Here is a 27323-nt window from a genome sequence, read left to right on the forward strand (position 1 = left end):
AAACTTATGAGGATTTTCTTCTGCAAAGTCAGAGAAAATGAACGCTGATACTGACATTATTTGGTCCATTGCTTTAGAAGGAATGTGCACTTGGTGAAGATGTGCAGCGTCAAACATTGCCCTTCCCCTCCTTTTTTGGCCATGTAAGATCATCATATATTTTCTCTTCTGGCAGTATTCAAAATGTGATTTTTTTTTCTATGTCAGTTTCTTTACATTTTTTTTTTGTTGCATAATGACTTTCTCCATGATTTCTGTGTGCTGTTACCAGGGTAAAGAATACTTTCAACCTTGGTGTTTCACTGTTATGTTGTTAAAGGCATATTATGGCTGTTTGCAGATATTTTTGTGTCAGAGGAACTTTTTTTTTTTTTTACTGTCAGGTTAGGATCTTAACTCCTCTCCAGATCCAATCTTGTGGGGAGTTGTCTTGCCAATGGGTTTCAGCCCCGGGCAAATTCGCTATGGATTCAGTGAGACTGAGGAATGACAATGGAATATTCTTGGGGTGAAAGGGTTTTTATCCAACTTTATTCCCTAGGTGGCATGTCAGTCACTAGAATCCTGCCCACTCAGAGCAAGTCTGCATGCAGTTAGCCAGTCTCTCCACCCCTGCAGCCATCTCAGTCTCTGTGCTCACCACTGCCACCAGTCCAGTCTTGTCTCTGCTCTCCTACAGCCTTGCAGCCATGATACAGTGTCACCTAGAGCACTGGGCAGAGCTCTTTATATAGAGTCAATAATGATGTATTGCCCACACCTGTGTAGTGAGGCCGCCAACCAGGGCCAGGTGAGAATCCTGGCCATAGGAAACTTCACTTTATCCACACACAGGAGGATGGGCCAAAGAGCCTGTCTCTGGTATTATATGGAATTGTGATCATGTAAGGCTCAGTTAAAATGGGTTTGCCACAATTAAAATCATTAGAATACTGAAGGTAACAAGAAAGGCATCCCAAATGGAAACAAGAAACCTTATGTGGGGAAAATTGAAGTTCATTTGGTCAGGATCCTCACCTGAACCTAAACTACTTGATGTAACTGGCCTGCTGCGAGGCTACTGCTTCCACACCCTAGGCAATAAGCTATTATTGGCTGAGTCACTGTACAAAGAGCTCTGCCCAGTGCTCTGGGTGGAGGCAGAGATGGAGGAGGATTACAGTACTGCAGACTGCCGGCTGCAGACGTAATTCTAGTGCTCCACCGATTGCCAGGAGAACAAGTTGGGTAATAAACCCTTTTACCCCAAGAATGTTCCATTGTCATTCCCCCAGCTCACTGAATCCATAATGAACTTGCCCAGGGCTGAAACCCATTGTCAAGACACCTTATAAGCAGTTGAATTTAGGAAATAAGTTCCTGATACATTTACAATTAAAGTTAAAATGGTCCAGAGCTATAGAAGGACATGGAGTTTGCATAGAAATCAGCTAACCCTCTATGGTGATGTTTCCCTTTGGAAATGACTAGCTGTTTCCAATTTGGCTTACTCTTTTCATGTGGCATTCCTTCCCCTCCCTGCTTCATTTCCTTGTATTATTAGTGAGATAAACTGCCTGCTGTTGAGATTATTAGGTCCTTCAAGGTCAGAGAAGAACTCTGACTCATGCATCCCACCTCCTTTCTTTCTCTTCCACCTCCAACTTACTGCTGTTTTTTTCCCCCTAAAAGCTTGCAATTAAATCTGTAGAAAAGAGAACTTATTTTTTGTGTTCCTTGATGATTTCACTCTTTCTTAGAACAATTGTTTATCCTTCCTCTCCTCTTTCGTTTGATAGATACTTGAGAATTTACTATTCAGTAATTCATGAATTGGGCAGCATCTCACCTAGAAAAGATAGTTGCACCCAAGGAGTTGTACAAAATGGAAGGTTTGTATAGGCAGAAGAAGGTTGGACAAGAAAGTCAAAAAGAGTGGATTATTTCAGGTTTACCCTCCCTTAAGTGAAGGCAGGGGGTCTTTCAGGTAGATTACTTTACTAGTGCTGACCAGGAAATTTCCAGATTAATTCATTTAAAATGCTACTCCTGGGAGGGCTGACACTACAATTAGGTTAGGTATTATTAACTCTTGTTGGGGCTTGTGATATAATGAAATATATATGAGGGTAAAATTGTAATATTTCCAGAATATCTTGCCTGGCTTTAGGGCATCTGCATATCAACAGGCATTCCTCAGGGGTGGAGACAAGTTCATCTCCATATCAATGGGTAATTACCTGGGTGAGCTAGGGCTTATCTGAACCAGAGAGGTTAGGGGAGGTCTTGTTTGCTTCTGCTGGAGCAGGAAAGAGCTGGCCCCAAACTGCAGTTTGTAAGCAATAAATGGGTTTTAAACTTTATTTCTCCCTTTGACTGATTTTGGTTTTAGAGGTATTTTGCCCTGAAATTTCCTCTCCCTGGAGTTTTTATTTGTATGACCAAATATTTATTTCCCAGGTATATTTGGTCTTCATCCACAGTTCATGAAAACACTATAGAGTCTTAAAGGTGAAATGGGGATTTTGCCATGTTAATGAGAGACTTTTGGACCCCCCCACCCAAGGGCAGGGGCTGGAGGCTCTATCAGCCAATGACCAATAATTTAGTCAATCATGACTATCAGTGAAGCCTTCACAAAACCCCCTGAAAAGAGCTTAGTTCTCTCTCTTCTCTGTTTGGTTGGATTCTGTTTTTCTGTGGGAGAGAGTTTCTATTTTTGGCGAGCCAGAATGCCTCCACGTTCCACCAAGACAGGCTCCAAGCTCCACGAGGATAGAAGCTCCTTTATTTTGGACCTTGCCCTATCTCTTCCTCTGGCTGTTAACTTGTATCCTTTATTAAACTGATAACTGTAAGTGTTTTCCTGAGTTCTGCGAGCTGCTTTAGCAAATCAATTGAACCTAAGGGGAAAGTTGTGGGAACCTCCAATCTGTAGCCAGTAGGTCTGAAGCACAGGGAACTGCCTGGGGCTCACAACCAGCATCTAGAGTGGGGGGTGGAAGCCAGTCTTCTAGGATGGAGCCCTTAGTCTGGGGAATCTGATGCTATCCCTGGGCAGATCACATCAGAACTGAACTGAGTTCTTAGATACCCTGCTATTTGAGAATTGCTTGGTGGTAGTATGTGTGGGAAGACCCCCTCCCACATACTTACACACATTGAAATCGGGTCTGGGAACCTGAAAGGAGTTATATGACTATTACTGCTGTGTATAACATTATTATTATTATACGTAGGGAAAAAAAATAAACCATTGCATTTGGTGTTGGAGGAGAGGCAGTCACAGGGCTTTATTGCAAATGACTCCATTTTGGCCCTCTTGTTTCTTTTTAACACTTGTTAGCTATCTTTCATCACACCTCAACACCAAATATATCACTCATTGTACCTCTGCACAATATGTTCCTTTCTCTGTGATTTTTCACCACCAAGTCTAAATGACTAAAAAGATTTCTCCAGCTCACTTCTTGTGAACCCTAAGCTCAGATATGCCACTGACTACTATTTGCAGAGCATCTGACTTGCTTTTGTTTTGAGCCTTTTCTCCCACCCTAGTTGACATCTTTCTTTACTACTAGGAATTGGTTCTTCCTTTTATTTTCTACCTACCTATACTAGAAACCCTTGAACCAGATAAAAGTTGGACAATAGACACATCAGAGACAATAGCTGTAAACATGATCCATTTGAAAGGAACCTTGCTGATTATCAAGTACAAGGATTCTTAACCTTCTATGTGCTTTTTTGATCAAGACTGACAGATCCTATCCTTCTGAAATAATGTTTTTAAATGTGCAAAATAAATTATAAAGGATTACAAAAGAAACCAACTATACTGAAACACACAAAAATATTTTTTAAATGCTCCAAATTGGTGATATGGTAATCTGTGCTTTTTAACTAATATATTAAAGAACAAGATCTGGTGATAAGTTTAATAAGTACTGTAATTTTTCAAAGGAGCAATGAATATAAATGATATTTTGAGGTATGTACAATTGTAATGTGATACAAAAATATCTGTGATGTCTATTAATACTATGATGGTTTGCTGCCTACATACAAATTGAAGAAAATGGTACATTTAAGTAATAGGTCAGTGAAAATAAAAGCCTATTTTTTTCCAATCCAAGTTCATGGAACTCCTACATTTTATTCATTGACCTCCTTGGACGTCTGTGACTTCTATCTTAAGAACAGCTGATTATTGTACAAGTGAGAAAATGAGGAAGGCCCCTGTGAAAAAAGTGAAAGGAGCTCTATTTTTAATTTCAAGTGTTGCTTAGTAGTAAGTATCAAGTCAGCAGGGCTGTTAGGGGAGTTGAGTTTGTTCTCCTCAGTTCCTGTTGCTGCCACAACAAAGAATTGAAGGGCAAACACACAGTAGTGAAGTGGAGTAAGTTTTATTTGAATACACTCTATGGGAGGAATGAGCCGGAGTCAAGGCAGACAAAGGCAGGTTTACTTGAATAAAGCAGAGAGGAAGGGGAAACTCATTGACAGGGACCTGTAAGCTCAAATCAGAGCTCTCAGTAACCCTTACTTACTTATCAGGAGTAGAACAGAGAGAGTGAAGACTTGTGCTTAAAGTCTGGAAAATAGAATGGAAAGGCAAAGTGACAAAGACACCCCTGGAAGAGCACAGAGACAGAATGTAGTAAGTTGAGCAGTAAGAAGTCTTTTAAAAATACACACTCCAAAAAAGGGTAGTGCAGGCAACCTTAGAGGGGGCATGCTTAAGGGCTTTTAAGATTTTCAAGAATGGGGCAAAGGGCAGGGGTGAAGGTTGTTGGGTGTAGGCTTGACTTCTGCTCTCATGATGTCTCTCTTTGGTGAGAGACAATATGTCATCCATAGTCAGTCCTCCAGATAATTCCATAGGACAAACTTCTTGTTAGCCAAGATAGTGGCTACCCCCAAGCACTGGGAACATATCAGTTAAGACTGCTTGCCTTGCCTTAAGATAGATTGTTGGCTGATTACCAAAGAATAAGTTAGGAATCTAACTTCTCAACTCTGCTTTTAAAATGGAATCTTAGTCTTAAGATGGAACTCTTCTTACTATGCTATTCATATCTCAGTATTTTTCATCATAGGAAGGAAAAGTTAATCATGATGCTTGTCCCATGTCTCTACCCTATCTCATCTGTATTAGAGTAAATCTCAAAGTCAGCTCAGATAAAGAGCATGTGGAATGAACTCACATTGCAAAGGGCATTGACTCTGAGTGCTTTCTGGCTCTCTTGCTTTATCTGATTAACTCCAAGTTCTTGGTGGGCCCCTTCCTTTCACCCTGCTCATATTTGTCTTCCTAACAGGTCTGGAGGAGAGAAAGAGTACAGGTTTTGTAGTCATCAGATACAACAAAATTGGGGATGAGAACATGGATCAAGATAGCATGATTAGGGCTTATACTTAGTCCATCAGAGGCATTCATTTGTCAGGAAGGAGATTAGATTTTTTTTTTTTTTACAAAATAAATGTAGAAACAACAGTGAAATAATATTAGTTTTTGATATCCAAAATGGATTTTACCATGTATGAACTTTAGAACTCAGTGTAACTCCTGAGAGAAGAAATCCCGGGGCAAAATACCTCTAGAACTGAAATCAGTCAAAGGGAGAAATAAAATTTTAAACCCATTTATTACTTACAAACTGCAGTCCGGGGCTATCTCTTTCCTGCTTGGTTAGAAGCAAGCAAGACCTCCCTCTAACCTCTCAGGTTCAGATAAGCCTTGGTTGCTCAGGTAATTACCTATTGGTATGGAAATGAACTTGTCTCCACCCCTGAGGAATGCCTGTTGATATGCAGATGCACTAAAGCCAGGAGAGATATTCTGAAAATATTACAGTTTTACCCACAGACCACCCCTCCATAAATCTTGCCTTAAAATCTACTCATTCCCCCTCTTCTGCAATGGTCCCTGGGTGAGAAAACTGAAGCATTATGACCAGACTAATGACATACAATAGCAAGAGCAATAAAATGATGGTAATCCTCAAGTCAGAGGATTCAGCTAGGTTCAAAGTTCTATGCAGGTTAAGTCTGTAGCTTGCCCATTCCATAGGCAGGCAATAGCTTAAGAGCAATCATCATGTGGCATCTGCACCCAGGGGGTGCATCTAGACCACAAGGACCATAGAAGAAAATAACCTTAAGGGTGATAACATACATGTTTTAATGACACCAGCATAGGGAAATCTTGTCCATCAGGTAGGATACATGCAAGAGAGTGGTCCTGTGATAGGACAATGGCAGGAATGGGATCTCATCCTGGTCTAGTATATCAGACTTTCACCTCCCTCCTTGTGGGAGTTACAGATGGATCAATATATAGGGCTATGGGAGGTACATGCACTGGCCATAAAGATAAAGCAAAACTTCCCCGCAAGATGCTCTTACCTCCTTTTAGGTACACTACCATGATCTTTGGGGGCCACTCTGCTGTTACTCCAGGAATACACATGAGGCAAGCTTCCAGGCCTTTTCCCCAAGGTGCCAGAAGGGACAGCCATCGCTGGTCCATGTGTTGAAATGTCCAGAGCCACATCCATCGAACAGTGTCTCCAGGGTTTAATGTAGTAGGGGCTGGCAGCAGGATGTTGTACTGGCCATATCCTGGCTTCAATAACTCCTCTTTAGTTTGCACATACAATTGTATAAGACATGCAGCAAGGTATATGAGCATACCGACATGGCTCAAAGCTCCTTTATGTGGCTTCTAATTCAAACGCCATAGCACTGTCCATAAGTGAACTGACCAGCCCCATAGACTCTTGGTGTCCAACTTCAGGCCACATTTCAAAAACCATTGGACCTCTCTATCATGCCTGATCTGGTAGGATTATATGGTACGTGAAACTTCCACTTTATTCCTGATTGCAGCACCCATCCTTGTAACGCATGTCTAGTAAAGTGGGTTCCTTGATTGCTCTCAATCACCTGCGGCTGGCTATAGGCTGCAAAAAGATGCTCTAGGGCCCTCTTGGTGGTTTGCTGATCCACATGATGTGCAGGAAAAGCAACCAATAGTCCAGTAGCCATGTCCACACAGGTCATGGCATACCAACATTCTTCTGATATGGTCAGAGGCCCAAAATAGTCCATCTCCTACCTGACAAGGGGTATTGGCCCCTTTACTATTGTGCCATGTTGCTGCTGGACTTGGTTTAAGTCCCTCTTAGAGCACACGAGGGACTCCTTCCAGGCTTGGCTGACTTCTTCAAAAATCAATGGCAAGCCCCACTGATGGACTACAGCCCACACTGTCTTTTGCCCCATGTGCAATAAGTGCTGATGTAGCCATTGGGCCACATCAGAGGCAGGCTTTCCTTCTAGCCAGCACACCTGGGCCAATGTGTCTGTTTCATCATATTCTGGGGACACTAAAGGCAAATGACCAGTCACATGATATATGGTAACAGTCTTAATCTGACCAGAGGCCCATACATAGGTCTTGCTACAATTCTTGACCCCAAAGGGGTTGGTGACCAACCATCCAGTTGGCATGGTACCATGTCAGTAGCCACAGGGTCAAGCCCTGACAGCCCAGCTGTCAGTGCAGACAACTATAGGGGAAGGCTCCTGGGTGATCAAGAGCCATACTGCCTGCAACTCAGCCCATTGGCTGCTCTTCCCCTCTCCATCCACCATCCATATTGTTTCAGTCTGAGGATGGAAAGCTACAGCCCTCCACTTTGGGGGCTGCCCACAGCTGGAGCTATCTGTATACCAAGCATCTTCAGGTATAGGGGCTTTTCCCTCTTGATAAGGACTCTCGGCTACCAATGGCTCAAAAGCAAGTTCTTCCTGCTTTCCGCTGGTATAGGTCACTGGCTCCAATAAGCATTGGAGTTCTTCACTTAGGGGGCTTGTAGAGAGGGCACTGCGCTGCTGTAAACATGTACTCCATTTGGCTAGTGTAGGTGTTCGTGCCATGCCACTCCATGGCCTTTGGGTCCAGTCTCGCACCCACCTCACAATGGGATAGGTGGTTATTACCTTGGTCGGAGCTGTTTTGGCAATGGGCTCTGTAACCAGCAAGGCGTGGTACACAGCAGCCAGTTGCTTCTCTATCAAGGTGTACTGGACCTCTGCTCCTTTCCATAGTTTTGACCAGAATCCAATAGGTTGGCATGTCCGTTAAAGCTGCTGCCAAAGACAAAATATGTAACCATCTTCAGTTACATGAACATCAAGTTCACAGGGCCTTGATGAGTCCATTATATTCAAATAATGGATTCTTGGCAGCAGTAAAAGCAGCTGCACATGTCTCATCCCAGTCTCACCTGATGCCCTTTCATATCAACCAGTATAAGGGCTTCAGAATTTGTGCCAAGTGCAGGATAAACACTCTCTAGTAGCCCAAAAGACCCCAAAACTCTTGTAATACTGCCGCAGTGGTAGGGGTGGGGAAAGCCTGGACCTTGTCTATGACTGCGTCAGGAACAACTTTAGTTTTACTCAACCAGACAACCCCCAAGAGTTTCACAGACAAACCAGGTCCCTGAACCTTGATGCTGTTCACAGCCCATCCTTTTTCCCGTAGATGTTGCGACAGTCTAGGAACGGCTCCTTCTAAATCTGAAAGAGAATCAGATGTGAACATAATATCATCAATGTAGTGATACAACCACACCATTTGTGGTTTCTTCCATATGGCCAAGTCCTAGGCTACAAGCCCATGACAGATGGTGGGACGGTGGAGGTTTCCCTGTGGAAGGACAGCGAATGTCCACTGCCAGCCTTCCCACTGAAAGCAAACTGTTCCTGGCTTTCCTGTGCTATGTCAATAGAGAAGAAAGCATTAGCAAGGTCTACTACATAATGATAGGTTCCCAGCTCATAGCTGAGGGTGTCCAGAATGTCTGCTACAGAGGGGAAAACAGCATGCAAAGAGGGTGTGACTTTATTCAATTCCCTGTAGTTCATGGTCATATGCCAGGAACTGTTGGCTTTTTCACTGACTATATTGGGGAATTAAAAGGACTATGAGTGGGCTTTATGATGCCCACCTTCTCCAACTCCTGTAGTTTCTCCAATTTCCTTGTGCCCCCCGGGCAATTTATACTGGTTAGTATTTGTCACCTGCCAAGGTACAGGCAGAGCTACAGGTGGGTGCTTAGCATGTCCCCTCAGAACTGCCTTTACCACACGTACCCTCAGTCTGAATTCAACTGCAGTGGTCTGTAACCACAAGTCCTGCAGGATATCCACCCCCAAAATATATTCAGGGATGGGAGAAATGTACACGGTATTCTCCTTTTGGGGTAAATGCCCAATCCCCAGTGAGACTTGGGCCCTCTTCCCTCTAATTGCCTTACCCCATAGCCATCTATTACAGCAGGGGTCCTGGGAAACCACTCAGGGTTGCCATGAATCATAGAACACTCAGCTCCTGTGTCCATCAGTGCCAGGACACATTGTACATTCACAGGGGACCAATGAATTGCTAATTCTACATGTGGCCTCTGGTCCCCACCATGTCCTCCAAGGTGGGGACCTTGATCCTCCCTTCAGCCAACCACAATACTCAATTGTCCTCCTGTGGGGGTGAGGGCCCAGGTGAATCCTGAGTACTGTCTCCTAAGAAGTTCTGCAGGGACACAGGCCAGGCATGAGGCCTTGATTCTGGTTTCTGTGTCCTGGACCTCAGTGGCTGGAACTGCTGCTCTGGCTTTCATTGGTGCCACAGTTCTAACAAGATTCTATTGGGCTGCCCATCAAGTTTTCCTTTCACTACCCGGGCCTTTATCAAATCAACCCACATTTGGGTCCTCAGGACCTTCATGGGGCCTTTTGCACCTCTCCTGTCAGTCGTAGCCTGTGCTTCCTTCTGTGCCCTTATTGTTTCATCCTTCCCCAGATCTGCTAAAATATGAGTAGTCTTACTTATGGGTTGCCTTATGTGGGGGTCAAAAGTAGCCACTATGGACCCTATGAGAGATGTGGGAGCTGTATGCAGCATCAGTTTTCTCATTCCTACAGTGAACACCTCCTCTTCTGGGTCCTGGGGGTCCATATTATAGATGGCATTTTTCATACCTAATTCCTGCAGTACCTGTTGGAGCTCTGCATATATTTTCCAACTACTGGGTAAATATGGTTAATTACCCTGATTAGGCCAAACTACCCTAATGGCATCTGTCAGCCATTCTAGGAGTATCTGATTCCCTGAGGCGTGATGGGTATTTTGCAACCGCTGCCGGAGGGAAGGGTGAGTTGTCAGGGAAGCCATTCTACTCATCTCAGTACCTGACATAACAATGTTTTCCACCCCCATATCCCAGAGACATAAAAGCCATGTAGGCAGAGATTCCGATGGCTTCTGCCTATAACCAGATGCTCATGTCCACCAACTCATCCTGGGTATAGAGATGGAGCATGGAGTGCTCCACAACCTGGGGAGGGGGCGGCTTCTCCCCCTGAGGAGCCCACAGTTGTTTCATTTTTATTTTCTTAATTACAGCTGGGCAGGCCTTTAAAACAGGAAAGGATGGTACCTCCGGCGGTGGCCTGAATAGCAGATCTTCCCATGGCCCCATATCTTCCTCTTCTCTCCCGGGCTTCTCCACCATGTCCGGGGCTGAAGGCACCACTCTTCCCTTCCCCTTCCCTATAGCCTCCTGCAACGCGGCTTTTCCTGCTGCCTCCCTCCTTGCTGCTGCTAAGGAATCTTCCAGAAGCGTGACCTGTCTTTTCAATAACTGTCTTTCTTCTTTACCAGCATCCCATAGGTTATCGCCCAGCTCCTCCAGGCAATGCTGAACTGTATCTCTCTCCTGCCTAAGTCCCTCTCTCTCCTCACTAACCCTCTCGATAATCATCTCTTTCTCCTCAATAACATTTTCTACTATCTCGGTGAAAAGTGACCCTACAAGCCAGCCACTACATGGCCACCTAGGGTCTCCAAGCAGTCTTCCAACTCATGGAGGACTAAATCTGCAGGTTCTGGTGTTTCCACCCTTCCCCAGTTCTGCAGAATGCCCCAGCCCTCCAGGAGGTACTTTACCCTAGACCAGTTCCCCACTAGGGGTTCCCAAATTGGAAGCCCCACAGCTGGGAGGATAATAACAAGTGAAGCTGCACTCTCTGCTGCTGCATCCACTGGGGCTTCCCCACCATCCACAGAGGAGATTCCAGGCATCTCCCCATCATCTCTAGAGGCAGCCCTCCCAAAGGTCACATCTATTTTGACAGATTTTGGGGTCAGAGGTCCTGCCGGCTACCACCAGATGTAACTCCAGGGAGAGGAAAGCCCGGGGCAAAATACCTCTAGAAACAAAATCAGTCAGAGGGGGAAATAAAACCTATTTATTGCTGACAAACTGCAGTCTGGGGCTGTCTCTTTCCTATTTGGGCAGAAGCAAGCAAGACCTTCCCCTAACCTCCCAGATTCAAATAAACCCTTGGTTACCCCGTAATTACCCATTGATATGGAGATGAACCTGTCTCCACCCCTGAGAAATGCCTTTTGATATGCAGATGCACTAAAGCCAGGTGAGATATTCTGGAAATATTACAATTTTAGCCACACTCAGTCACAGAAATGTAGTATGGAGTTAATGCCAGGGTTCTTGTTTGAGGAGTCGAAGATTGAACTTAGCAAACACTCAAGGTAGGAAAGCCAAGGAGAGGCTTTTATTTAAAGGTAAACTGAAAAGACAGAGCTCCTGGCTCATGCCAGGAGGGGACAAGGAATCCTGGGGTGGTGCGTTGTCTAGGGGATGGTGGGTGTCTAGGGAAGGGCGCATTGTCTAGGGGATTTATAGGCAGTTGAAAATTTTTGGGGACATGATAAAGGGCTTAGGGGTGTAGATTTTTTTAAAAGTGGTCTTAGAGTTTGTTCTTGATGATACATTAAGTCCCTTTTAGCATGCTAAAGTGAATCTTACACATGATTATAAGTCATTAGCATAATGAAAACATTGGCTGTGCTGAGATACTTTCCTTTATCTGGGGAATATTAACTGATCCCACTGAAGAATGACTCTAGAGCTTAATGTTTAATATGGAGTTTTTTAATAGGGGGTTTCCTTGTGTGCACTGCTGACTGTAATTATCTTGCCTTGCTTTTTCCGGAGGCTCTCACCCCACTCTGACTACACTCACGGTCCCTGTCTTATGGTCACATGGTTGAATAGAGTGATGCCCTGGGGTTTAATTTTACAAAGATGCCCTGCGTTTTTATATGCTGTGGATGCTCATTTGAAACCCACTGGGCTGCCACAGTGTGTGGACTGCTGGGCCGACCTTCTCTGTGGAGGATGTAGAAATATACTGAAGGTTCTGCAGTTAGCAGAATCCTTGGTACTTCAGGAGCAGCTCAGGAACATGGTCCCTGCTGAAATTGTAGACTCCACATTAGCCAGCTCAGCAGCAGTACCCTGCGGTGTTTGGCAGGTAGATGCACAAAGGACAATGCTCCAGGGTCCAGCAGGTGGCAGCCACGACAACAGAAAAAACAGCTTGAAAGATCTCTTAAGGCCAGAGATTGTAGGAGCAAGCACACTCTTTCCATACTTTTTGGGGAGAGGTGCAGGAGGAGAGGCTCTGTAGCTCCAGAAGGAAAATCCCGGAGTAAAGTACCAATGAAAGTGAAATCAGTCAAAGGGAGAAATAAAGTGGGAGAAACCCATTTATTTCTTACAAGCAGTCATCCCACATCTCTCAACAGGGCTGCTGATAGAACCCCACCCAACCTCTCCTGTTTAGATTAGCCCTGCTCGCCCTATTGATATGGAGGTGGCTACTTATCTCCATCCCTTGGAAACACCTATTGATATGGAGATACACTAAGGTCTGGCGAGAGATTCTGGAAATATTACAGTTTTACCCACAGGCTCTCTGAGTTATCAAGCATTATTTTGTCTACAGGGACCAAACAGTTCCGAAAGTGTATTTAAATTGTCAGAGTGGATTAACTTTAAACTAGATTGAAATTTTACTTTTTTTGTCTCTTAACCACAGAATGGGGATTTGGGAGAGATTAGATTATAAACTAAAATAGGGAATAAAATATTTCTCTACCTCATTTGAGTTGTAATATAAGCCATAGGATTCATCCTAAATTGCCCTTCTGCAAGGTCATTCAGATTTCTTCTTGGATAAGCTTTTCAGAACAGGAAAGAGGACGATGGTGTACACATCAGCTTTATTATTCTCCCCTCTCTTTCCTATCCTGTTTTCTGATATGTCCCCTATTTGGGAAGTTGGGAGGGAATTTACACTTGTATCCACAGCCCACTTGCTCCTATGTAATGGCTTTTCTCTCTTGAGAATGCTCTCGAAGGCAGGAAAGTTTCCAAAAAATAACCCCATTCAGCAAACCTTTACTGAAGATTCAGTGAGTATAAGGTCCTGAGATGAATACAGGTTTTGTAAAGAAAAAAACCTAGCCCTGGCTTACACACAGGGAGCAGAGGAAATAGGGAAATAAGTATTTAAACAAATCTGAACAATCATTCGAAGAAAAAAGCTGACACTAACTTATACTGACTCTTTCTTGGCTCATGTCTGTGAATCTCCCTGACTCCCAATCACTTATATTCTCTTCATCGTTTTGAGACAGGGACCATAGGCTTAGACAGAATAGGGTGAGGGCCTCTGGAAAAAGCAAGGCAGGATATTTGCAGTCAGAGCAATGTAACTACATGCAAGGAAACCCCCTACCAAAACTCTGTGTTAAGCATTAAACTCTAGAGTCATTGTTCAGTGAGATCAGTTAATATTCCCCAGATAAAGAAGAGTAGCACATGTTTTTATTATGCTAATCATTTGTAATCATGTGTAAGATTCACTTCAGCATGCTAAAAGGCCCAGGCCTATATGCTGTCTTTCCTCCTTCAGATCTGATGAGGTGATTTTGCAAACTGGGCAACTAATTTAGCAGTGCAGACCCAGCTGTAAACAACATAGTGAAAGGCAGGAAGGATTCCACCTTAAAGATAAGATTGCATTTTAACACCCAGGAAGTTTAAGAAGTAAGATTCTTAACTTTTTAGCAAACAGACAATACCTCAGCCCACCTTGGGGGTGGGGCAGGTGACCTCTTGATATGCTCCTAGACCAAGACGCCAGTATCCCAGGGGGAAATCAGAGCAGTAAATTTCTTGTGTTAAGTTAATTTTTAATATTCAGGGACCACTTAACAAGTCCACACCCCTAAGCCTTTTATCTGGTTCCCAAAAATCCTCAACCGCCTATAAAACCCCTAGACAACGCATCACTATGGGCTCACTTGTGCCCTCCTGGCTCACACCAGGAGCTGTCTGTCCTCTACTGTATCTCTCAATAAAAGTCTCCCTGGTGTTCCTACCTTGACTGTTTGCTAAGTTCATTCTTTGACTCCGCAAACAAGAACCATGGCATCATTTTGCCAACATTTCACGTTTGCATTTCCATGTCACTTATCACATTTTATTTTATCCTGTGGTCATTTTTCCCTACCAATCTGTGTACTTCTTTGGAACAAGATCAACATCTAATTCACTTTGTAAAGCTCTGGAGCCTGGCAAAACTTTCGATACACAGAAAATTGAGTGTGAAACAGTGTTAGTCTCAGGCTGTGCTAAGATGTATGTTTGAAGATGTTAGTTGCAATGCTATTTATTATAGTGAAAATTTAGGGACAGGTTTCCTACCAAGGAGACCCCTGGTTATTGCATATGAAGGGATACTGTAAGATAAATTCTAGCTGAAATAAGCAGGCGATGAGAGGCAACAAAGGGCCAGGCAGTTTATTTGAGTGCAATTCCCGGGTGATGTTCCCCGGTCTGGGTATTACAGGCCTGGGAAGTCACACCCAGTCAGGGAAGTGGGGGCTTATAAAGGGTTAGGAGGGGGAGGAGTGGGCAAGCTATCCTAGGGGGTGTGGAGAGGTATGATTGGCTAGAGGTGACATAATAGACAACTAGAAACTTTTTTTTCCTTCTAAGAGGGAGGAGGCTGACATCCAGGTCTTAGGTGGCACATCAGGAGGATGGAATTCAGGAAGAGCTGTCCCCTTTCCTTATAAGGCACGGACCTTGCGGTCTGATCTGTTCTCCCCCTATGGCATCTCTCTGTTCTGTTTGCATGTCCTGGTTTTTCCTTCCTCCAGCCTAACATTCCAGCCTTTTGGTCATAATGGGTGATGACTCGATCTGGCTACTTCCGGCTGACAAGGGGTGTCGTGGGGGTTTGAGGCTGGTATTAGGCTGAAGGAGGGGGTTCAGTGGAAGAGGTGCGTAATGGTGAAGTAACATCTGGTTGGTGGTGACTTGGTTCATCTGGGTTAGCTGCTGTTGGAGGAACCTGAGGACACAAGAGGCAACTAAGAGTAAATTACAAACTGTTATTAAGGGGCCCAGTAGGGGCATAAGCCAGGCCATTATGGGGGACTGGAATTCTGGATCAAGTTTACATCTCAATGACTAGTATTGGGATTTAGTATAGATAAGACTGCATTATTGAAACAATACTTTTCTCTAAAATCACCCTAATTTTTATTAGAAGTAGCCAGATTAAGAAAATAATTAATACTTGGCTCTATTATTTGCAAAAGTGCAGCAAGAAGAGCAATTGATTACATAGGCTCTTTTAAATATGCTTTGCTGGAACTTTTTATAAGGAATTTCAGATTGGACTTTTAAAGGCTTCTTGAGGCCAGAAAGCTAAGCCAGACTTGCCATCAGGTTGTACCTGCAGTACCTGTACATTTGGGAGAATTCTTCTCTTCTTGAGGTTCCCAAGACATTCCTCAGGTTCCTGCACCTGCCAGAAAGTGACCTTCCTTACTCACCTGGTAAGGCTGCTGGGAACTGTAAGCAAGGTACCAGGCTAGTTCTTCTAAAGGGCTTTGTTGGCTTTATAAACTCAGTCTTAGTTCCTTAAAGCTGTCTGTTCATATCTGAGTTTACACACATGTCTCTCAGGTATGATGTTCCAGTCAAAGCCTTGGTAATATAACCAGTGTTTTTAATTGGTCCTCTTACAAGGAAAGCAGATTCTTATTTAACTTGTGCAAATAAACATACTGTCATGAAATATAAAAATAGTCACTGAGAGTTTTTAAATTCTGGAGGGATCAGGTAGAGAGAAAGATAAAGTTTCAATTCTGCTTATAAAGGCAGTTATTTACTAAACTGTCGTCAGCTTAAGAAAAAAAGCTTAAAACACTTTATCAACAACATTTGAAACAAAAAGCCACAAAATCTTCTTCCTTAGTTTACTTAATCCTATGTAACTAATACCTATTCTGCTGAAATCTAATTTCTTACTAGTTTATGAGTAATAAACAGTAAGTATAGATGACAAAAGATTTACAAGTGATAATGGTTAAAGATCTGATGAGAGCTTACTGTAAGACAGTTGTCATAAGGAAATTTGGATATTTCTGTAACACAAAACATTCAGTGACAAGGTTTAGCATCATTCTCTTTGACAGTGCTTTTTACGTAAATATATATCAGATAAATAAGCCAAATTAGCTAAATATTTTCTCCAATGAGAAAAAGTTCCTCTGACATGTTCTGTGGGTCCTTTGGAAAATATCAGAGTTAACTAGAGGTGAAAGTACCTTTTTGAATTTGATTTTGGGAAGTTGTCAGAAGAAAGTTTCTTTGGCACTTGCTTAAATAGGATTAAGCAATACTTATCTATTTAACTAGAATGACAACAAAGTACTTTAAAGGTAAATAAAGAAGGTCACACAGTTGTTAGCAAAGTTTAGCTTTTAGTCCTTTTAATATTAAGATCTCATTTTCTTAAATACTCCGACAACTCACTGAGACTTTAAGCATGAGAAACTGCTTTGATTAAACAATTAGAGAACCCATTGCAATCTTTCAATATTACGAGCAGACTAACAGTTAAGAAAACTTTGTCTTTTTTAACTGAAAATAAAATTCTAATTTTGCTGTGTGCTTGATACTGAGACTCATTTGCTTTAATTTTATATAGCATGACCATATTAAATTCTTCTACAAACTTTCTATACCTTTCTTTTTTCATTTAGAGTTCTCTCTGTAAAACCAGCTGTACTTTAGAACAAAGTTATTTTCTTTTATCAAAAGACATATTCTTTAGGATGCAGAAATGTTTTCCTTATTACTTTAAGTAGTTTTAATTAGAACTTAAAACCATTAGGTACCTTAATTTTTAGTGAACACTGAGAAGCAGGCTATTGTAAGCTGTTACATTAGCATTCTTTAGATTGACAAATCTATGAACATTTTATAATTTCTGTAACTATGAGCTTTACAGCACAATCTCTCACTAAACACAAAGTATATCTTCTTAACTTAGCAAAACTTTAAGGTTTTAGGTTACTACAAAGATTCTCAGGCTGTAGGTAGGTATACACACTGTAACACACAATTAAAAAGGTGTTCACTTTGCCATACTTATTTAGTTCACTCATTCATAACAACTATGCTAGATTACTTACAAGACCTTTACTGAATATTAGACAAAGCTAAGCTTTTAAGCATTTTATTCTTAAAAGATTTAGCAGATAACATCAACTTAAATGACCTTAGGTAAACTTAGGCAGCGGATAACCACAAGGACATGCCCGCCTTAGCTAAACCCAAATTAGCATTAATGCCTAACATTTTTTATCAGATTTTCTGAAAGTTTTAGAATGCCCAATTCTCACAAGTGCTTGTTTTTAAATCAATTTTTATTACTACCATCCAGAGGTAGGAAAATATTTTTCATCCACACACCTAGACACACAAACATACAAACTGAGACACAATGACTACACTCAGCAACACCTCCTACATAAAAACATATACACAGACAGACAAACTGATATAAAGACTTGAGACACTGATATCCAATTGCTTTCCCTCTCCTCAGCTTCCTGTCTGTGGCTTCTGGAACCAGAGGGTGGGAGGAGCGTGTTCTGGCCGGGGGAAGAGGGCGGTGAAGGTGGAAGGAGAGGGGGTGGTGGTGGTGCAGCCACTGGAAGAGGAGAGCAGGACGACGGCATGGTTGAGAATGTAGGACTTTAAGATGGCAGCGACATGTTTGAAGACAAAGGACTTAAAGATGGTGGCGGAGAGAGGGGGAGGGGATCATGAGCTGAGGGAGGTGGGCGACTGAGGTCTTCTGGAGGATATGAAAAGGAAGAAGGACTGGGCAGACTAAGAGGCTGACAATCTTTAACTGGAGATCGGGTCAGGAGAACCTGAGTCATTGAACACTTAACATAAAGGTCTGGGCAGGAGCGCAAAGTCCAAAAAGCCTGCACATATGGGATTTCACCCTACTCTCCACTCCAGTGGCAATAATTAATCAAGTTGGTGAGGAGGCCAAAATCAAAAGTTCCCTCAGGGGACCAGTGAGATTGATTGTCCGAGGGATACTGAGGCCTGGCCTCAGAGCAAATAAAGACTAGCTTCCATTTGCAAACTTCCTGGGACAAATATAGAGTAGCCAAATTAGAAATGAGATCATGCAACGAGGTCTGAACCTCCACTTTTGAGGGCTGGTTCCCCATGTCTGTGCTAGTCCCCAACTAATCCCGCTGAGAGGAGTGCCCAGCGTCCCAAGTGCACCAAGTCAGGGGAGATGTCCTGGGAGCCTGGCTGAGGGATGTCTCCCACACTGCAGGGCCAGGGGTGGGCTGGATGCCCACAGACATCCTGGGGCCTGGGTTAAGGACATCTCCTGCATGCACCACAGGGCCAGGGGTGGGCCAGATGCCCGCAGAGGGTGGGCCTGATACCCAGGGGGCCGGATGCCCCAACCTGGACATAGCTACAATTTCTAATGGACCAGGTGAAGTGGAGTTAGGAAGGGAAACAGACTGGGGGAAACTAAGGGACTCACTGGAAAATAGTTCATGTGGCAGAGAGCAGGCTGAGGTCCTGGGTTGGGGAAGGAGGGGCAGGGCTGCCAATGGCTGGTCAGGGCCCCGCGCTCACACTCCTTCCCTGGTACCAAGTGTAAGATAAATTCTAGCTGAAATAAGCAGGCGACGAGAGGCAACAAAGGGCCAAGCAGTTTATTTGAGCACAATTCCCAGGTGATGTTCCCTGGTCTGGCTATCACAGGCCGGGGAAGTCACACCCGGTCAGGGAGGTGGGGGTTTATAAGGGATTAGGAGGGGGAGGAGTGGGCAAGCTATCCTAGGGGGCATGGAGAGGTATGATTGGCTAAAGGTGACATAATGGACAACTAGAAACTTTTTTTCCTTCCAAGAGGGAGGAGGCTGACATCTGGGTTTAGTTTGGCACATCAAAAGGATGCAATTCAGGAAGAGCTGTCCCCTTTCCATATAAGGCATGGACCTTGGGGTCTGGTCTGTTCTCCTTTTATGGTATCTCTCTGTTCTGTTTGCATGTCCTTGTTTTTCCTTCCTCCAGCCTAACAGATACTATGCAGGCATTAAAATTATTTATTAAAATACACCATATTGTTGATCTTGAAAGATGTCCATAGCAGATTTTGAGTGGAAAAGGAGATTATAGGGCAGTATGTATGCTATACATACTCATGTTTGCAAAATTGTACATATTTAACTATGTTCATACAACTGGAAGGATTGTATTAAGATGTTCACAGAAGTTCATCTGAGTGGTGGGATTTAGTGGGTTTTTAATTTCCTTTTTTATGTTTCTCCATATTTTTGAAAAATTTACATTGAATAAATGTTATTTTTTAAAACAACCAACAGTGATATGTATACAAAATAGAATATTATTCAGCCATAAAAAGAAAATAAATCCTACCATTTGCAATAATGTGGATGGGCTAGAGGGTATTATGCTCAGTGAAATAAGCCAGTGGAGAAAGACAAATACCAAATGACTTCACTCATTTATGAGGTATAAAAACAAAGCAAAACTGAAGGAACAAAATAGCAGCAGACTCACAGACACCAAGAAGGGACTAGTGGTTACCAAAGAGGAGGGGTTGGTGAGGGTGGGGTGGGGGGAGAGAGAAGGGGATTAACTGGCACTGTAATTTGCAATCACAATATAGGTAGGTCATGGGGAAGGCAGTACAGCACGGAGAGGACAAGTAATGACTCTATAGCATGTCACTACGCTGATAGACAGTGACTGCAATGGAGGAGGGGATGAGGACTTGATCACATGGGTGAATGTTGAAACCACAATGTTGTTCATGTTCAACACTTACGGGCTTGAATGAATTGTGCCCACTTCTTTAAGTGACAACCATGTGCAACTTCTTGGTGCCTAGGTGTTTGAAAAAGGGGACACACAGACTCTGGATGAGGATAGTTTTGTGACAATAGTGACTTTCACCCTACCTCTGTCCTTCCTCTGAAAGGGCTTTTGGTGTTAACCTGGGCTCAAGGCACTGCCCAGTATTCTGGTTATCTTCTCTCAGTACGCTTGAGAGCTCTCTTGTTTGATGATCACTATCCTATCACTTAGGGATTTTCACATCCCTTCCAGAGTCACCTTTGCCTACCTTTTGTCTCCTTTCAGCCTCCTATGTCTCTATACTCACTTATCTGTGTCAATTCCATAATACAGTCCCTACTGAAATGGAGCCTACAATGCAGGAGGCAGGGCTCCTCAACTGTGCGGGTACATTAGAGTCACCTGGGAAGATTTAAGAAGTCCAGGTTCCCAGGTCCAGTCTCAGAGATTCTGATTCAGTGGGCCTATGGTAGGGCCCAGGAAACTGTTTTGTAAAGCTGGGTGGTTCTTGAAAGGGATAGAGGGAATAGATAAAACAAAAGAGGGAATAGATGAAAGAAAAAGAGGGGATGTGAACTCAACAGTCCAAGCAGGTTTATTGCTGAACCTGAGAGGGACCCCCTCTGTCCTGACAGCAGAACAAAGGAAAAAGGGTCTCGAACAGGTCAAGAGGCTTTTTATGGCCAAGGTTTTTGGCGGGCTCTTTGAAGGGAGGGCTGAGGGGAAAGGTGGGCTTGTGGCTTGCTGATGTGACCTCTGAAGAATGCTTGTAGCCTAGGGAAGATGACACCTAGGTCTCTCTGAGATGGTGGGTGGGGCTTATTCGAAAGTTGGTACCCAGGTCTGGATTCTATCAGTTCTAGTGTATATCTAGGGTTGAAACCCAACGCAAGTGGGCAAAGCCAAACAATGAAAAAGAAAACAAAAAATTACAAAATGTAATAAATAAAAAAAAAGAAAACCAACAAAACTTAAAAAAATCCCACCAGAATCTGATTCTCTTTCTCTCTCCTATTTAAAACCTACAGTGTCTCATTGCATAGTGAGTGACTCTCAATCTAAGTGTCTCAGGAATATTTGGCAATGTCTGAATGAATATTTGGTTATAATGATTTCAAGGAGTGCTACTAGCATCTATTGGGTAAAGGCTAGCAACTCTGTGGTAAACATCCTGTAATGCACAAGATTATAGCCACAGCAAATTGTCTTTCCACAGGAGTCAACAGTGCTCAAGTTGATAATCTATCAGAATTATTCTGGTAAGGCTCTTTACCACCATCTGGTGGTAAGAGAAGGGCCTGCAATTTCCATCTAGTTTAAGCAGGAATTTAGATGATTGAGCTAGGGCCTCAGAAACTAGGGCCGCCTTACGGATAGCTGCAGGTAGAATGGGAGGCAGGGCAAGAGCAGGGAACATTTGTGGTTGAGATGGTCTGTGATGCTCTTAATAAGACCAGTAGTTGCTTGTGAGACTACCATTCTGCATTTGTAAATCATACATTAAGACTCCCAGTTTCCAGTTTCACTGTGGCTCCAGAGGTCCAGAAAAACTAGGTACTGAGGCAAGAAAAGCTTTGAGTAAACTATAGGTTTAACTTGGCAAATAGGGGTGGGGGAATCTGTAGTTTCACCCATCCGAGCCTCCCCACTGCATAGGATTATAAAGCTGCGTGGCTAGGAATAATTATGGCCTAGAGCACATGGGCCAAGGCAGTGCTCCTAGTTTGGGCTCTCATTGATACCTCCATCTCACTCCTCCTAAGCAATCTACCTGCAAGGCCTAGGCTTCTTTATTTGACAACACCCTTCTCACCTTACCTGCAAGGCCATGTAGAAAAAAACATTTATTCTTGCTCTGCTTATCTGTTCTACCTCTCTTTTTTTCACCTTTCGGTTGTTAAATTACCACTCAGTAATGAACTGCCCATCTGGCAGCTATGTCTCATGTTCCTCTCTACTGCTTGCAGCAGAGCTATGGGCCATTACTCATTTTTTGGCCTACTGGTCATCTCTGGAAGGCTTGCATTCTTTCACCCCTTGATAGGCTGCTGCTTTCTTCTGACCAGTGCAGGAATGTTAGGCAGCTCTTATTTCCTTTTTGCACTCTTGTTTTATTCTCCGAGACCCCATTGTTCAAATTCATTTAGATGTAGCACTCTTTAGCAAGGCCTTGAAGGGTGTTGCAGATTGGTTTCTTCAGAAGCAGATGCTGAAACAGTGTGAGGTGCAAGATGTTTGTTAGGGATCAACCTCTGTGACAGGAAGAGGTTGGAAGCAGATTTGGCACAGGAAGAAGTTGAACTGTGATTCAGGTCCCACCAACTTTTGTCTGCCAGGTGGTATGTGATAGGCAAAGAAGTTCTAGACTCTTCTTTTATATTTTCTGCCCCAGACTTGGAATCAGATATTTTTTTAAAAAGCCCTGGTTTCTTTCAGTGGAAGCTGGTATTTTAAGACACCAAGACCACAATCTGGGAACTATGCAGTATGAACCCATACTATGATGCTGGCACTAGGAGAGTGAAAGAGAAATAAGATTTGAAATATTTGGAGCCAGAAGCTGCTGGAAAGTTCTTCCAATGTGTAAGAGTTATAAGCACAGGATTTGGTTCTCATTGATACTTAGTCAAAATGGAAGTTCTCTTATGTCAAGAATACACCTGATAAAGTAACATACATTATTTAAAATGCATCAGACTTGTTTTATACCTTTTTTTTGTTGAGAATCATGTGCAAGAGAATTCTTTGGAATTTCTCTGTATACAGGGCACACACATGTTGGTGCTACAAATAATACAGCTGTATGAAGCCACATGCTTGTATACATTCCAACTATCACTAATAACAAATTTAAATACCATGTTAGAAGAAATACTGTTTTTCTATCCTCACTATAGAAATAAATACAAAATCATTGATGTGTGAAAAGTATACAGCCAAAAATGAAGGCAAAAATTTCAGAGATCTACCAATCAGCTAATTAATAAAAATACACTATTTTTGGATTTTATGGCTTATAGTTGTCAACTTTTTAACATATGTTGTTATAATTCCTTTTCTTCTAAAAGTATTTTTTTCTAAAAAAATCCCCTTTGGAAGCTACTTTTGGATTTATAATTATGTTTTCTGTTTTGCAAAGAGAGTCTTCCAAATTGTATACCCTTCAGACCCCTAAAATCTGGATCTGCTGTTGTGTGTGCAGAGGCCTAAGTCTTGGTATGTCCATTGTTTTCCCAGTGACCTTTGCCTGTATCTGCAGCTTTATCTTTTCCTGTTGTTCCTTACTTTTCAAGTTCTGATGACACTGATTTCTTTGTCATTTCCAACCTGTAACTATCTGGCAGCTTCATTACCTTCCTTAGCTTCCCCTCTTGGCCTAGATATCATTTCACATCTACTTATCTTTCTGACTCCCTCATCTTTCAGGTCCTATCAGTCTCTTTTCCCTTTGGATCTCCAATGTCCCTGCTCATTTTTCAATCACAGCACTTATACATTAGACTTATCTATGGGTTGGTTATCACACTAGACTGTAAGAACCTTGAAGAAGGTGACAGCAACTGCTACTTTTCCTTCTAAAATATCTAATTTTACTCTCTTCTGTGTCACAGCCAGGAAGTATTCTATTTGATTTTACAGGAATTACCTAATTTAATTTTCCTAACAACTCCCTATTGTAATACCCATTTTATAGTTGAAGAAATTTAGAGTTAGAGATATACCTTGCCCATACCCCAAAAGTAGTAAGTGGAAAGGGCCAACATTCAACCCCAGACCACCTAACACTAGAATCTATGCCTTTAACCACTACCATGATGCTGCTTTTTCTTAATAAATGTTCACCTTTATTTCATTCTCTTGAAATCACCTTTAAATCGCAACATCTATATCATAAAATCTATAAATACTAACATCATGAGGAGACTTACCCATAATTTTATTTTGATAAGAAGGGACTAAGATGATTACTAGTTACTGTTACTAAGATCTGTTTCTGCCCACAGGACACTTATGACAAATGTATGGATTTTCCATACCAAGCAATTCTCTAATTCTCTGTGGATAACAAGTGGTGTCCTATAATTTAATTTAACTCTGACAATAAGTATCTGGATTTAAAGCAGACCCCACAGGTTAAGGGTTTAGTCCCACAAGACTGCCTTCCATTTTAGATGCCAATTGCAAGTACAGTTGACCCTTCAACAACAAGGGTTTGAACTATGCAGGTCCACTCATGTCGGGAAGAATTTGGTTTGGAGATGCAGGGAAGTTAGAGAGCAAGGTGAAGAAGGAATTCATTAAAGTGAGCATAGCAGGGAATGGCATCTGCCTTGCAGGCAACAGAGAACAAGGGAGAACAGAGTGAGGAAAGGGAAGCTCATCAAACTCTTTCTCGGCATAGGGCAATTCTCTTGCCAACTCCTAAAGCTAGGGTCACTTGGCATCCAGTGTCTACTTGAATCTACACAGTGTAGGAACTAAGTCTCTATGACCTCAGAATTTGGGGGTGCTGCAGAGCACTGGATGGAGTGAGATTATGTTCTGAGAACTTCTCAAAGGCAAAGAAAGGAGATTTTTAGGCAGGCTACTTAAGAGCATGATCATACAGCTGCAGTCCTGTCCAGGTCACCCAGGAGATGGGAATTTGTAAGCCCCAGTCAGAGTTCTCAGCACCTCTTCCCTACTTAATTGGTGTAGAACAGAGAGAGTGACACACTCAAAAGAAGGAGAATGCAGGGAACTTCAGAGAGGAGTTAGACTACTAAATTATATATGGATACTAGTCTATTTTATCATTTACTACCATTAAATCAACAGTAGGCTATTTGTAATTAAGTTTTGGGGGAGTCAAAAGTTAAACCCAGATTTTTGACTGCACAGAGGTCAGTACCCCTAATGCCTGCATTGTTTAAAGTCAACTATAGTAGGTCACTAGTTACCCACACTTCTGTCTGACTTGGCTTCAAATTGGGTTTTCCTAGGACCCCCTCCTCAGGTTCAAATATTTGCTATAATGGGTGACAGAACTCAGGGACTCTCCCTACCAGCTCATTATAAAGGATATTAGGCTACAAATGAACAACCAGATGAAGAGTTACATAGGGGGAGGTCTGGATGGGTCCCAAGCACAGGAGCTTCTGTCTCCATGGAGTTTGGGGTGTACCACTCTCCTGGTATGTGGATGTATTCACCAACCTGGAAGCTCTCCAGATCCCTTTAGTTAGGCTTTTTTTGTGGAGGTTCCATGACCTAGCAATGATCAATTAAATCATTGGCCATTAAATTATTGGCTGCTAATAGCCTCCTGTTGATTTTATGGTGGTAATAAATGATAAAATAGACTAGTGTAACTCCAGGGGAATACACCTTCCCAGCCCTGGGCAAAATATCTTTAAAACTGAAATCAGTCAAAGGGAGAAACCGTTTATTGCCTTCAAGCAGTTGTCCACTTCTGCTTGCCCGTGTGTCTCGTGACCCAGCTGCAAAAAAAAAAAAAAAAAAAAAGGGCCCCGTGCAACCTCTCTGGTCTAGATATGCCCTTGCTTTTCCTTGTAATTACCTACTGATATGGAAATGGACTACTCTCCACCCCTTGGAAACACCTATTGATATGAGGGAGATACACTAAGGCCAGGTGATTGATTCTGGAAATGTTGCAATTTTACCCACACTAATTTATACATGTAGTTTATGTATTCATAACATAGCTAACCTTTTCTTAAATTTTTTTTTTTTGGTATTTCTAGGCTATGTAGATCATCTGTGAGAGTTTTCAAATTGTTGCAAATCAGCATCCTGGAGGTTCTATGAATCCCTTTAAGTTAGGGTTATTTCAGAGGTTCCATGACCTAGGCATGATCAATTAAATCTTTGGCCATTGGTGATTACCTCAATCTCCAGTTCTTCTTCCCAGAGGTGGCGAGGAGGGAGCTGAAAGTTCTAACCCTCTAATCACAGGTTAGTTTCTCTGGCAGCGAGCCCTAGTCCTGAAGCTATCTAAAGGCCCATTCAGAGCCACTCATTAGCATCAACTCAGATATAGTTAAAAAGGGCTTATTATGAATAATAAAAGAATCTCTTCTCACCCAATCATTCATGAAATTCCAAGGGTTTTGGGAGCACTGTGCCAGAACCTGGGCAAAGACCAAAGATATATTTCTTTTTATATCACAACATCTCACTAGTTAATAGCCAGAAATAATTGGAAATTTCTCCTGGAAGCAGCCTATGATGCACCTCAAATACCCACTCCTATTTCCAGCGGTGATTTATCTGTGTTGTCTCCTCCACTTGACCCTCTTCCTCCTTCTCTTTCTTTATCTGTGTAGAACCTGTTCATGGAATGAGCTGGACCTTGTGTACATCATGCCTTATGCTGACCCTTACTCTGAAAAGCCCTATAAACCCCAAACCTTGCACCCTTAAGTGCACTTCCTCTCTGAGGTTGCCCACACTCGCCTTTCTTCGAGTGTGTCACTCTTTCTGTCCTACTTCAGATAAGTAGGGAGGGGCTACTGAGAGCTCTGATTTGGGCTTGCAAGTTCCTGTCACCTGGGTGACCTGGATAGGACTGCAGCTATAGATCTTATATAATCAGGATATTCTTTTGTTTATCTCCAGCCTCTGCCTGCCACCATGTTATCTCAGATCTCCCTTCCCCATTCCTGAAAATATTCTTGGAAAGTACCAATAACTTGTCTAGTCACTTTGTTAGGCAGAAAAACAGGTAAGTGGGAGTAGAAGGAGAATAAAGCCAGTAAGCCCACTAAAAGACACTGAAAGAGTTAACCAGATAAAACTAGAGAGCCAGAAAAGACTTACAGAGTTAATGAGTTAATCAGTTGAAGTTCTAAAGGCCAGGAGTAACTTAGATGTCCAGATACTCCCCAGATAAAAAGCATCTGAGCACAACCCATGTCTTCATTGTATCAATTAGATCATGCCATTGTAAAATTTACTTTAGCCTGTGAAAAGGCCCACCTTATTCTTTCACTTAACCTCTATGCTGTTTTTACCTCTTCTTCCAGCCCCTTAATCAAATAACTTTGTAACCAGGGCAGGAGACAGCCCTGCTAAGTGTAAATAAACCTATGTGGACAAAGAATGTTGAAGTCTCAAATGAACATAGTCACCTAAATAACCCTATTTTAAGGCAAAACTCCAAAAGAATTATAA

At 42.6% G+C, this 27323-nt stretch overlaps 1 protein-coding gene across 2 annotated transcripts in view; it reads right to left on the reverse strand.

Moving 5' to 3' along the window:
- Window positions 1-12721: 12721 nt before the first annotated feature.
- Window positions 12722-27323, reverse strand: part of LOC108399710 (interferon-induced very large GTPase 1-like) — a 66119-nt gene continuing 51517 nt past the window's right edge. Inside the window, exons 5-6 of one of the 2 annotated variants that reach the window (XR_012122593.1) lie at window positions 15676-15738; window positions 12722-15279 (exon numbers count right to left, since the gene is read on the reverse strand). The gene's annotated coding sequence lies outside the window, so the exon portion shown is untranslated. The remainder of the gene's footprint in view (window positions 15280-15675; window positions 15739-27323) is intronic. The other variant, XR_012122592.1, reaches the window with a different exon arrangement.

Source organism: Manis javanica, chromosome 11 (assembly GCF_040802235.1).
Source record: "Manis javanica isolate MJ-LG chromosome 11, MJ_LKY, whole genome shotgun sequence".
Taxonomy (NCBI): Eukaryota; Metazoa; Chordata; class Mammalia; order Pholidota; family Manidae; genus Manis; species Manis javanica.